Consider the following 12,051-nt stretch of genomic DNA (forward strand, 5'->3'; position numbering starts at 1 on the left):
GAGCAAATTTCTGGATACGTATATATGGTACAAGAAGGCTTTGAGGGTTCCTTGCTCCCAAGTAGGGATGGGGTTGAGTGTAGGAGAAGTCAGATAATGGAGGTTATGAAGGTCAAGTTCGTCCATAAATGTCTCCCAACTCTTGCTTCTCTGATCAGATTCTCGGATTGTTGGAAGTACTTGAGTTACTGATCCAAGATTTGTGTCACCCTTTTTATGTTCTGGCCAATGTTTGCTAAGGTCAGGTTTAAGTCCCCGCAAATTATGATGTGATCGATGGCCATCGTGTTTAAGCAAGTCTCTATCGTTTGTCCAATGTTTGCCAGCAGAGTTGCTTCATTCAGAGCTTTTGGATTCCAATATATGTTTATCACTAAGTATGATGTAGGCGTGTCCAGGTTTTCGCCTGCTGCAGTCGGCTGCCCGGAAACCAAAGGAGCTAAGATGAAGGAGCTGCTTAACAGTGTTTTTTTGAGTTGTAGACCACTGCTGGCTCTGACAGCTGTCAAGAGCCCTGAGCTGGGCCTGCCTGTTATACCTTGTATTGCTGGTGAAAAATCAATTTTGAAACCGTCATTTGTTGGCTTCTTGAGGAGCCACGTCTCCTGTAAGCAGAGAAGATCGAATGATCCCAAATTCACGTCGGATTTGGATTGCAGGTGGGTGAAGCCTCTTGTGTTCCATGAGCCCATTATAAGATTGGTTGGAGTGTGGAGTGATCTTCTAGGATCTTCATCTTCTCCTATTGCGGTTGTTCGTGGCTATCCTCTTTTTTCTATTGAAAGTCTTTCTGGGATCCAGGCCCATCTGGTTTTTTCGTTGTCTTTGCGGGGATGTCGCGAGTAATTATGAAATTCAGTTGTTCTCCTTCTAGGGGGGTCTTGATCGGTTGTTGACTTCCGATTCGGCAGAGTACCCTTCAGTAAACGTTCTGGATCCATATTGCTTAGTTTTTCGTTGTGTCGAGTCTTCGTGTTGTTTGCAGGGCTTTTGTGCCATTGTTGAGATCTGGATGTTTTATCTGGTGAGTCGAGTCTGTCCTTGTAGCTGGTAACTCTTCTCTCATCCCTAACGGATTCCTTTCCGTAGTGGATGACAAGTGGCCTCCTTTCGTCAGTGTCCCGTGTTCTGGTTTCAGGATGAATTTTATGAGATGTATAATGTGGGACTTGGTGACACGTAGGACCGTCCGAGTGACTCTCGAGCAGCCTCCTTTCATCTGAATCGTGTGCTCTAACTCCTGAGTATGTTTTAAGGGGTTCGTAATGTGATGCTCGAGATCTTGCGGAGCTTTCTGTCTTATCGGTGGGAACATGTTCCTTGCTTGGTATGTGATCTCTCACTTTTGATCCTTGGCGAGAGTTCTCCTTACCACTGCTTATTTCTTCCAGGTAGTAACCTAGGTCTCTAAGGGCTCTGGACTGGGCCTTGAGCTTCCGTCTCGTGCTTGATGAATATATGTGGATGTATACACTCTCTATGGAGTGAGGACTCGAAAATTCAATGACATCGAGATGGTCTGATGTTATTGATCTGAGAGATGAAACTTGATGAAGTAGGTCCATTATTACGGATCTATTTAGAACCTGGTTGCTCTTTGATTTGTAACTAGGTTGCAAGAAAAAAGAGCGGGTGTCGGTTGTTCTATTGAGTCTCGTTAGACGAGTACGTTTCCATTCTCTATCAGAATACTTTGGCGGCGTCGTCCAGTTGAGTTCCCTTTTTTGATAGTGGTCCCTGGATTCTCTTTTTTGTTGCATGATAGCTCTGCATTTCCACCTGTTTGGAGTGTGATTGTTTTTCTGGTTGTTAGGTTCGTCCCATTTTTTGATGCTAGAAGCGTATCTTTGTTTTGACCAAGGGGAGGTATTTCGTTTCGAGTCATCAACCACATGGAATGGTGTAGTTTTAGGCTCTAGGAGTCTGATTTTTTTAGGAAGTGTATCATTATTCTGGTTCCAATCGATGGAGACAGTTTTTCTTTTAGATTGGCAGTTGTTATCAGATTTTGGGTCTTTGGCCAGCCATTGAGAAGAGAGTTCCAGGGCGTTTTCCATTAGATCGCTTTCAGTGGGAGAGAGAGATATGTTGCTGTTCAATTTGACGTGTTTGTCTTGAGTTGCGTTCTGTTTCAATGATTTCGTTGAAATCTTGATGTACTTTAGTTTAGTTGAAAGTGAAGATTTTTGCGAGGCCTTGACATGGTCTGTTGCCAATTTGGGCTGCGCAGTTATCCCAGTCTTTGGCTTCGTGGCTAGTGCTGAAGATGTGGATGGACCATCAGCAGAAACTCTGAGCTCTAGGTCTTTATCGTTAATTATGCAGCCGTTGACTGCCTTTGTCTTGCTCGGTGGCAGTGTTAAGAAGTTGAGAGTGGTTTGATTTCCGTGGGTTTGGCCTTTGTGGATTTTGTTTGTCGACTCTGATGTGAGGCTTAGCAGAGAAAGACTTGAGTTCCGCTTGTCCGGCGTCACGGTCGTTCGGGAACTCTTGGCTGATACAGCCAGACGAGAGTTGCTTTTTTTGTCAGTGGTTCCTGCTTTGAAGTGAAATGTTTTCTCTGGTGGGAATTCGACTTGGGATTGTACAGATTTTGTTTCCAGGTGTTGTTGGTCCCTTGTTTGTGTACTGACTTCTTTGGTGATCTTTCTGTTTTCTATTTTTGAAGTAATGAATCCTTCTAAAAAGGTTAATGTTGTCTGTGCAGAAGCTGCCAATGTTACTTGGTCCTTTACAGAGTCGTTGAGTGATTCGTACAGTTTAGTGAATGGAGCTAGGGCTATAGTGATAGCTGACATTATCACCAGTAGATCTGGTTTTTTGTTTGGTGTTTCTTTACCAGAGTCTCCCATGATTTCACTTTGTCTCCTGTTCTTTGGCGGTGTACTTGGCGTGGGATGATTCGCGGTTTGAACTTCTTGCAATCGGTTGGTCATTGGCGTTTTGGACAGCGTCAAATGTTCCAGGTGTGGGATAACCTGCGTAAGTTTTGAGGGCAAAAGTTGCGTTGTAGGTCTCTCAAATTTTGAGTTTGATGGGTCCAGTTTCTTGAGTGTTGGACAAGGGTTTAGTGTCTTGCTAGACAGAGCTGTTGGTTCTAGCACCCCATCATGTAGCAGATTTTCATTAGGCATATTTAGCTTATCAAGGCTGTGTATTGGTGCAGGGTACTTTGAGAAGTTTCCTGGAGTGTTAAGTTCCAAGTCCATTGATGCTGGAGGCTTCCCAAAATGCCATCTTTTATTAGTAAGTAGTTGAGGGTTCAAAGCATTTGGGTTGGGAGAGTTTATGTTGAAGTCTAGTCTCATTGGAATGGCGGGGGAGTCAATGTGATTGTTTTCTTCTAGAGTCCCTTCCAGAAGTTCTGCATCAGAAATCTCACTTTTCCCTGTAAAGACCTTTTTTCCTTGTTTACTGAAAAATGTATCAAGGGTGCCCACTGATGGCTTCTGGGCCTCTTTATTCCGATTTGCTGGGGCAGACTGCAAGTCGTTTGTTGGTTGTCTGCACGTAAGATGTTTAGTTTTGCCTGGCTTTGTTCTTTCTTCCTTCGTAGGCGAGTGTTTGGCCTTCGTTGTGATTAAGTTTTTAGGAGACGTTTTGTTAGTTTTGAATGAAGGGTCCTTCTCAAAGGCCCCCAAAGATACTGCCTTTAAGGTTGTTAAAGGGGGCGTTGGATTGTGGTTTATGGAGTTGTCACTTTCTAAATCCTCAATTGTTGAGTAAGAGCAATCTCCTGACCAAACAATCTCCAGGTTTCCCATACTGGGTGGGGTACTGGCTAAGTCCTCCCTGGCCACCACCGGATGGATCTCAATGTCAATTTTTATTTTGTTTCTCCCGTAACTAGAGGCGTCGTTGTTGCTCAATTTTATGGAGTCACTGGCTGCGTTAATGGTAGGTATGGTGGGACGTGTAGAGTTCCCCACCGAGTCTGTAGATGTTGCGGGATCTGGCAAGGAATTTTCTCCGTCCGATTCAGGGAGAGGCGCTCCTATGCCTGCTCCCATCAAGCCGAGCTGTGCTGGTGATCTCCCTCCTCCTCTCACTCTACTGCTTCCGGGCCAGGAGGGTCGTGCAGAGGCAGACCGCCCTCGAGGTGGAGCTCCTCGCCACAGACGGCCCCCTCCTCGAGAGGAGCCCCACCCGCGTCCGCTGCGGGCAACAGAGAACGTGAGGAGCACCCTGTGGGAGAGTGCTGAGCGCTCGGCTGAACGCCGTCCAGGAGAGGTCGAGCCAGAGCTCCCAGACCAGACGGTGAGTGTGGGTTTGTCAGGGTAGCCGAGGGATCCTTGTTGCGATCGCGTTCACAGGTCGCTACAGCTGGTGGAGGCGCCGACACTCCCAGACCTGCCGTTGAGGTAGGGTCAGCCTGCGTGTTCGAGGCTGCCTCCGCAGTTTCCGTACCCGGCTCCTTGTCTCCCAGCGGTCGAGCCGACGCTCCCAGACCAGCTGGGGGGTAGAGGGGAGCCGGGGGTGTTGAGTTGACGCCATCCTGTGCTCCCTCCTGTTCCTCCGTTCCTGGGGGTCGAGCCGACGCTCCCAGACCTGCCAGAGCTTGTATGGGAGGCTGGAGTGTCAGATCCTCATGGGTGTTGGCGGCTCCCTGACCCGGTGTTGTTGAAGGTCGAGCTGGCGCTCCCACACCTGCCTCGGGGTGAAGGGAAGCGCGGGATGGCTTAGATGTCCCAGCGTTGTCGTCCTTCTGCTGCATCGCCCCCAGTTGGTGGGAAGATATTACCGGATCTCCCAAAAGGAGTGGCACGACTTGCGGCCGTGGGGTCACGGGGAGCTGAGTATCCTCTGCTTTTGGTCCCTCTGTTGGTCGAGCTGATGCTCCCAGGCTTCCTTGACTTTGGGGATTTGGCAGAGGTTTGTGAGTTTGTTGAGGGGGGATGAGTGGTCTTGCGACTTGTAGTTTCTTGCTTCTTGAAAGGTTTTTGTGGGGGTTGTGGTGCTCCAGCCCGCTGTCTTCGCTGCGGGTTCTCTGGCTTCTTAGCCAGTGCACCTCCTCTTCAGGAGCGGGAATGGCATGGTTCATGTTGCCAGTATCAGTGCTGGAGTTGTAAGGGCAGTCCCGGCGGTCCTGGCTCGGACTGCCACGGACTGCCTTGACTCTGCTCCATGGCCCACTCCGCGGATAGATGGGTGTTTTATGGACACACCTTCACTAGGAAACGGCACTGTAGACAGACTGCCACGGACTGCCTTGACTCTGCAGCCTTGACTCCGCGGCCCGCTCCGCGGATAGATGGGTGTTTTATGGACACACCTTCACTAGGAAACGGCACTGTAGAAAGACTGCCACGGACTGCCTTGACTCTGCAGCCTTGACTCCGCGGCCCGCTCCGCGGATAGATGGGTGTTTTATGGACACACCTTCACTAGGAAACGGCACTGTAGAAAGACTGCCACGGACTGCCTTGACTCTGCAGCCTTGACTCCGCGGCCCGCTCCACGGATAGATGGGTGTTTTATGGACACACCTTCACTAGGAAACGGCACTGTAGAAAGACTGCCACGGACTGCCTTGACTCTGCAGCCTTGACTCCGCGGCCCGCTCCGCGGATAGATGGGTGTTTTATGGACACACCTTCACTAGGAAGCGGCACTGTAGAAAGACTGCCACGGACTGCCTTGACTCTGCAGCCTTGACTCCGCGGCCCGCTCCGCGGATAGATGGGTGTTTTAGGGACACACCTTCACTAGGAAACGGCACTGTAGAAAGACTGCCACAGACTGCCTTGACTCTGCAGCCTTGACTCTGCAGTATCCTTGAGGCAATCTTGTGTGTTCAAAGCACATCCCCCCTTGTGTAGACATTGTGAGGTACTGTGAATCTGGAAGCAGGGGAACAGAGAAGAAGGCGTTTTTAAGATCCATCACAGTAAAGTGGGTTGCCTCTTTGGGGATGTTGCAAAGTATTGTTGCGGGATTCGGGACCACTGGAAATTCTGCCTGTACAATGCCATTAAGAAAGCACAAACCTGGAATCATTCTCCAACCCCCCCCTTTTTGCCTTCTTTATGGGGTAGATCGCTGTGTTGCATGGGAAGTAAATAGTACAATTGTCCCCATATTTAGTAGGGCAACAATAGTGTCCCTTATCCCTTCCTCTGCCACCCTTCACAAGGGGTGCTGTCTTATCAGAAAAAGTACCAACATCAGGAATTTGGTCATGAAAAATGACATACCCTATATAGAAAACCAGCCCACTATACAAGGTATATTATGGGGACTGCCACAGGTAGTGGGTCATCACCCCTGTGGAGACTGTTCCTCTCACACGTAAAATGACCTCTGTTCATTTGGGTTTGAATCACAAGTGGAACCTAAGAGAACATACAAATTGTAATACAGTCAATGTAATTTATATGATCAAATGTCCTTGTGCATGTGACGCTCACCTGGTATCCACGGGGACGTCACTCAGCCTGTTCTGATCTCTTACGACCTCGAACCCTTCCCTGGAGTCTACTCGACTGGATACTGGGCCTGAAACCCAGGATTGGTAGAGTTTAACTCCCTATTGTCTCTGTGTGCTTGAACCCCTTCTTCCCCGGGGTCCAACCCTTCCCTTTGATCCACAGCTCACCTTGTTTTCTTGGAAAGTGTGCTCTCTGTCCTGCTTTCAGCGCAGGGGCGCGTTGATTGATGTGGGCTCGTTGCTGCCTAGTTATTTCACTGGCAATAGTCCGACAGGTAAGTATAATGAGTCTTTTGAACAGTTCACTAACTTCGTTCCTTTCCTTCCTTAGATGATGGCCGGGGCCCGGGGATGGCGACATGCTGTTGAGATGAGTAGAGCTGAAGGAGAATGAGAGTGCGATGCGCGATGAGACCCTTTCGTATTTGTATTGAACCGAGTTCTTTTTCTGTGTCTTTTAGGTGCCGCGACGTTTTCAGCGTGGATGCCAGTTATGAAGAAGAAATGCGGGGAGTAAGCGCGGTATGCAGCGCCTCTAGATGTTTCCACGCTAACCTGGAGTGTCTTTTCCCTCTTGCAGATGGATGAGAAGTTCCGGAGACAGAGTTCCCCCAGAGCGGCTGGGATTCAGGTAAGCATTTGAAGCTCGTACAGTCTTTAAAAATAAGTGAAGAGTTGCTGAATGCTTACTAATGCCTTTTTTCTGTTCTTTTCCCTTTTCCTTAGGAAGCGGCGTGCCGGGATGAGAATGACACCGCCGAAGATGCCCTCAGAACAGAAGGAGCGATGAATGATGGGCAGAAGCGCCTCAAGGTAAGGCTGTTCCTAATGGTGTTCTTGTTCGTGCAGGAGCTGAGCGCAGAAGAAAGATGCAGGCCTACTGGAGACTGATCCGAACACGGTGAGTGTCACGCTGCAGGTGCAGAAAACACAAAGCATGTTTCTCAGCCTGGGCGTGGCTTAAATAGTCTCTGGGTATGCCAGGTGTCTCTGGGCTGAACCACACCCAAAAGACTAGACTGTACATGCAGTTCTGGGAACCGAAATATGTGGGGGCATCCATCTTGTCCCCATCAATGCACTACAAGTCTAATCCCCAATGTTATCCTATGGGAGTGAGTGAGTCTGGTGCCACAAGCTCCAAGTCTGACTCCAAGTGGGTCTTTAGAGGGATGGAGAGGCCCTTGAGGGCCATGTAGGTGATCGTGGCCTGGCTCCAGCCTGACATCTTGGAGGGCTGGGGACATGAGGGGCAGGAATCATGACAGCACCCCCCCCAAGGCCCCTCTCAAGGTGGCTCTTCTGTCTGGTCCTGGTTTGTTTGGATGGTTTTGATGAAATCGTCTAAGCAAGCGAGGTGCATGGATGTACTCACAAGGCTCCCATGTCCTGTCTTGTGGACCATTCCTTCCAGTCTACTAAGTAGTATAATTTGGATCTGACGTACTTTGAATCCAGGATGTCCTTGACTTCGAATTCTGGCTCCCCGGCGACTACTACTGGCTGCGGTGGCGTTGCTACCCGGGTCCCAGGTTGAACAGGTTTAAGGAGAGACACGTGGAACACAGGATGAATCTGCATGTTTGATGGCAAAGCTAGTCTGACCGCCACAGGATTTATCACAGAGGTGACGGTGAATGGACCTAGGTATCTCGGACAGAAAGTTCGGGTTCCTTTAATGGACACGTGTTTAGACGCCAGCCAGACTTTGTCTCCCACTTGGTAGTTGGGGGCCTTTGCTCGGTGTTGATCAGCAAACTTCTTTTGGCGATTCTTAGCTTGAAGTAGGTGTTCAGCTGCCCTTTTAAAGGTTTGAGAAATGGTCGTGTGCAAGGTTTTGACTGCTGGCATTTCCAAGGTTGTAGGAACGTTCAACTCAGAAGTACGTGGGTGCCTGCCATACATGGTATAAAAGGGTGTCTGCCCAGTGCTGATGTGTAGGGAATTATTATAAGCATATTCAGCTATCCATAATAGGTCAAACCAGCTTCCTTCAGCTTGGTGTAACATGCAACGCAGATACTGCTTAAGCGTCTGATTTGTCCTCTCAGTTTGACCATCCGATTGGGGATGGTGACTGGTGGATAGCCGAATGTCGATATGGGCCATAGAGCAGCATTTTCTCCAGAAGTTAGATACAAATTGAGTACCTCTGTCTGAGACTAAAACTGAAGGAAACCCATGGATCCGTACGATGCCTTCAAGAAATACCTTTGCCAGAGTGGAAGCATTTGGGAGCCCCTTAAGAGGAATGAAATGTGCCATTTTTGAAAATAGGTCCACGACCACAAGAATAGTGTTAAACCCTTGACTGGGTGGTAAGTCAATAATAAAATCGAGGGACACCGTGTGCCAGGGTGCTGGTGGGCTTTCCAATGGTTGTAATAGCCCAGCCGGTTTCTGCTTGGATGACTTGTTTTGAGCACACACTCCACAAGATAGGATGAATTTGATAATGGGCCTCATTACAACCCTGGCGTTGGACAATGGTGCTATTAGCACCATGGTCCATGCCGGATTCCGCTATGATGGTTGGCGGATTTACCGCCCCATTCCAAGGTTGGCGGGGCGGTAAATCCCCATTCACCATGGCCCCTTCCCCATTCCCATTTTCGGCCCATAGGGCTCAATGGGAATTGGCGAAGGCGCTAATTACGGCACCGTAAATTACGGTGCCGTAATTAGCACCAAGGTCCCTTAGCGGGTTGGACTTTAACGCTTGCAAAAAGCAGGTGTTAAAGTGTGAATCGGGCGTTAAGGGTTTAACAGCGCCGCAGCCTTTTACGGCGCCGTTAACCCCTTAACACCAGGGTTGTAATGAGGCCCAATGTCTTTACGCCACGTGGGCCACCAATAATTTTGTTTTACCTTGGCTAGGGTTTTAGCGATTCCGGGGTGGCCCTCGATCAAGGAATCATGATAACCGGACATGGCTTGTTCTTGTAGTCCTTGGTTTGGTAAGAATAAACGATTCCTGAAGTAGGGCAACTGATCTTTTATCATGTTATGTTCTCCTTGTGCACTCCACGCCTGTAATTGCTCCAGACTCATCAGGTTTTGGATTTCTTCATGTAATTCTTTCTGAGTTATGGTTGCTGTGATTCCTAGGAGCTTTTCACTCGGGATGATTGCTATTGGGTCAGGGGTCTGATACCCTTGCTCTTCCACCCCATACGGGAAAGGGCATTGGCCTTCCCGTTTTTCACCCCTAGTCGAAATGTAACCACGTAGTCATATTCAGCAAAAAAAGAGCCCAACGTAGTTGTCGTGAGGATTTGGCCTTTGCTGTTTTTAGGTACTGGAGGTTCCGGTGGTCAGTTATTACAGTGATTGTGTGTCTGGTGCCCAAGAGGTAGTGCCGCCGTGCCTTAAAGGCTGACTTAATGGCCAGGAGTTCTTTGTCTGTGATAGCGTAATTGAGTTCAGGGGATGTGAATTTATGTGACCAGAAGGAAACAGGGTGTAACTGGCCCGTTTCGGGGTCCTTTTGTGAGAGGACGGCTCCCATAGCCACGCTTGAGGCGTCTGTTTCCACCAGGTATGCGAGATCAGGGCGAGGGTGGCGTAAGATTGGGGCAGATGTGAATCTTGCTTTGAGTTCCTGGAAAGCTTCCTCGGCTTCTGTTGTCCACTGGAACGTTGTGTTGCTTTTCAATAAGCAATTACGTGATGGGATGCACGATTTGCGAAAATCCTGGGATGAACCGGCAGTAGAAGTTTGCAAAACCCAGCATACTTTGAACCCCCTTGAACGAATTTGTGGATGGCCAGTTCAGGATAGCATCTACCTTGTGTACATCCATTCGGATTCCATTCGGGCTGAGAATAAAGCCCAGGAATTCCACCTCTGAGACGTGGAATAAGCACTTTTCGAGCTTGGCGTAGAGCTGGTGTTGACAGAGTTTCTCCAATACGGATCAGACGTGTTTAACGTGGTCCTGCTTTGATGCGGAATATACTAGAATATCGTCGATGTACACTAGAGCACAGACATCAATCAATTCCCGTAGGACATCGTTCATGAAGTATTGAAATGCTGCAGGCGCGTTGCAAAGGCCAAAGGGCATTACTTGATATTCGTACAAGCCGTATTTGGTGCAAAAAGCGGTTTTCCATTTGTGCCCCTGTTTTACGCGAACAAGGTGATATGCCCCCCTCAGGTCTAGTTTTGTGTAGATTTGGGCATCTTTGACTTGATCAAGCAATTCAGGGATCAGTGGCAGGTCTTAGCGTTTTTTTACGGTAATCTGGTTCAGTGCGAGATAGTCGATGCACGTTCCCAAGTCCCCCTCCTTTTTCAGTACGAAGAATAGAGGTCTGGCGGCTGGAGACTTCGAGGGACGGATGAACCCGTTGGCCAGGTATTGGTCAAGATAGGCCTTCAGGTGCTGGTTTTCTGGTTCCGTGAGTGCGTAAATTCGCCCACAATGGATTTGTGCGCCGGGTATCAGGTCGATTTGGCAATCGTATGGTCTATGCGGTGGCAGGGTATTAGCCTGTTCTTTCTGAAAGACATCTTGAAAGTCCTGGTATTCACTTGGTAGGGTGCCGATTGCCACAGTCGCAAGCGTGAAGGTTCTGGTGTCTATTGGTTGTTTCTTTTGGCGATAACATGTGTGGGCGCAGGTCTCGGGAAAGGCCAATTCTTTTGCTTGCAAATCGATTCGAGGATTGTGAGCTACCAACCATGGCATTCCCAAAATCAACCGGAACTGTGGTGCCTTAATGAGGTCGAAAACGATAGATTCTTGGTGTCCATCCTGGCACAGAAGGGTTAAAGCTGCAGTGCATTGGGATACTGGACCAGAAGCTATTTCCGTGCCGTCGACAGTGGTAACAGTGTCAGTGGTTGATTTAGGGCGTAACGGAAGCCCCATCTTTGCCGCAAGATCCTGGTCGATGTAATTCCCAACGGCGCCACTGTCGATGTACGCTCTTACTGCGTACATCCGAGATGATTGTTGGTGATTGATCAAGACCACAGATAGTGCACAATGGGAGGTCTGTAGTTCACTTTCTTCGCTCGACAAGTGGACCCCTACACTTGCCGGGATGGGGAGTTTTCCGATTCCTTGATGGTATCTTCCTTGTCCGTGGCCCCTATCGTCCTCCTCGGTGGCTTCACAGGGCACTCTTTAAGGAAATGACCTGACCTTTCACAGTACAGACATAACTGCTGCTGTCTCCTTTTATCCCTTTCCGCTTTAGTCAAGGGGGGTCTGACCCCCCCGATTTGCATTGGTTCTCCTGAACCCTACCGTTGTGCGGGCAATATTGTCCTTTGAACGCACATACATAGGGCGAGGGTCCGGTCTGGTTCGATCTGCTCTTCGGTCCTGCAACCTATGATCCAGTTGAACAACAAGGTCAATGAATTCTGAGCAGTCTTTCGGGGGGTTCACTGCTTGTGCGAGAACATTCTTGAGCTCCCCTCGCAACCCCCGATGAAATAACGTGGTTCTCTTCTCCACTGGCCATTCTGCTTCAACTACGAGTCTATTGAACGTGGCTATGTATGTTAACAGGTCTTGATTCCCTTGGGGTAGGGACAGAAGTTTGTTGTCTAATGCCTGCCCATGAGTACGACGGGCGAACAGCTTTTCCATCTCCTGCTGAAAGCCCCT

This window comes from Ambystoma mexicanum, chromosome 6p (assembly GCF_040938575.1).
Source record: "Ambystoma mexicanum isolate Mex_15411 chromosome 6p, UKY_AmexF1_1, whole genome shotgun sequence".
In the NCBI taxonomy this organism is placed as follows: Eukaryota; Metazoa; Chordata; class Amphibia; order Caudata; family Ambystomatidae; genus Ambystoma; species Ambystoma mexicanum.